The sequence below is a fragment of the Micromys minutus genome (genome assembly GCF_963924665.1).
Source record: "Micromys minutus genome assembly, chromosome: 2".
NCBI lineage: Eukaryota > Metazoa > Chordata > Mammalia > Rodentia > Muridae > Micromys > Micromys minutus.
In genome coordinates, this window is record NC_137971.1 from 91,969,955 (window position 1) to 91,971,569 (window position 1,615).

The window sequence follows — 1,615 nt, forward strand, 5'->3', positions numbered from 1 at the left end:
ATGTCAACCTTCCAGAACACAACAGCTTCTTCTGTTGTTTTTTTTGCTCACTGGCATGCCCAGGCTGGAAGCTTTCCACACCTGGATCTCCATTCCCTTCTGCTTTCTCTATGTGACTGCCCTCTCAGGGAACAGCCTGATTCTCTTTGTCATTATCACTCAGCCCAGCCTCCACGAGCCCATGTATTACTTCCTCTCCATGCTGTCTACCACTGACCTCAGGCTGTCCATATCCACTCTGGTCACCATGCTGGGGATATTCTGGTTCAACACCAGGGAGATCAGCTTCAATGCCTGCTTGTCACAGATGTTCTTCATTCAACTCTGCACTGTCATGGAATCCTCAGTGCTACTGGCTATGGCTTTTGATCGTTATGTGGCCATCTCTAACCCTCTCAGATATAGTTCAGTCTTAACTGATCTTAAAATAGTAGCAATTGGAGTAGCAATCATCACTCGGGGAACCCTAATCCAGACTCACCTGGCAGTGCTCCTAAAAAGATTGTCCTTCTGCAACAGTCATGTGCTCCGCCACTCCTACTGTTTCCACCCTGATGTCATGAAGCTCTCATGCACAGACACCAGGATCAACAGTGCAGTTTGGCTCACTGCCCTCATCTCCACTGCTGAACTTGACTCTGTCTTCATCATCCTTTCCTATGTCCTGATCATTAGAACTGTCCTCAGCATTGCTTCCCCAGAAGAGAGGAAGAAAGCCTTCAGCACGTGTATCTCCCATATTGGGGCTGTGGCTGTGTTTTATATGCCACTGCTCAGTCTGTCCTTTGTCCACAGATTTGGGAAAAGAGCTCCCCCATATGTCCATACTCTGATTGCCAATGCCTACCTGCTGATCCCTCCTGTCATGAACCCCATCATCTACAGTGTGAAGACCAAACAGATTCAGAAGGCTGTGTTGAAAGTTCTCCATTCCAGTATGACAAAGAGCTAGATTGCTGTTTTACTGTTTTTCTACTTTGTCATCATATGAATGAATAAAATGACATTAGAGGAGGTTATAACATGTAGATTGATGCTTTTGGTGCAAATTTCTGATGGCTTCAGGTTTAAGCAAAAAGACAATGAGTCTAGAGATAATTATATGAACCACAGATTTTTAGAGTTGTTATTATTTTCTGAAACATTTTCCATGATATTAGGGACATTTCCTGAGTGTTTCTAAGTAGTAGAAGAAATATATCTACAACGTGGGTTACATATCTCCTTTATAGAGAGCAATGCATTTTCCCTCTTCAAAGATAATTGCTACTCTTTTTCATAATAGCTAAGTTATCAAACAAATTAGGTATCCAACAACAGGTTGGATAAAATATGTTGTATATTCCCACAATGGACTTTATTATGATCATGAAGAACAGAGTTATAGTTTCAGAAAAATGGATGCAACTGTATTTCTCAATATTGAACAAATAAATCCAATCCCAGAAGAAAAAAATATTGTTTCGGCCAGTGTGTTGTGTAGGTTTTATAGAGATATGAAAATTCATGCCTGTGTATATGACATGTTAGCAGAAGGAAGACTGCCTCCTAGAATAAGGGGACTAGTGAGAAGTGGAGTAGTGAGAAAGACATGTTTTCTGTGTTTGATATAGAT

The 1,615-nt window shown here is 41.4% G+C and overlaps 1 pseudogene across 1 annotated transcript; it reads left to right on the forward strand.

The window, feature by feature from the left end:
* Window positions 1–952, forward strand: LOC308418052 (olfactory receptor OR51C1-like; annotated as a pseudogene). The gene has a single exon. The product of its transcript is annotated as an olfactory receptor OR51C1-like (transcript).
* The last annotated feature ends 663 nt before the right edge of the window (window positions 953–1,615 follow it).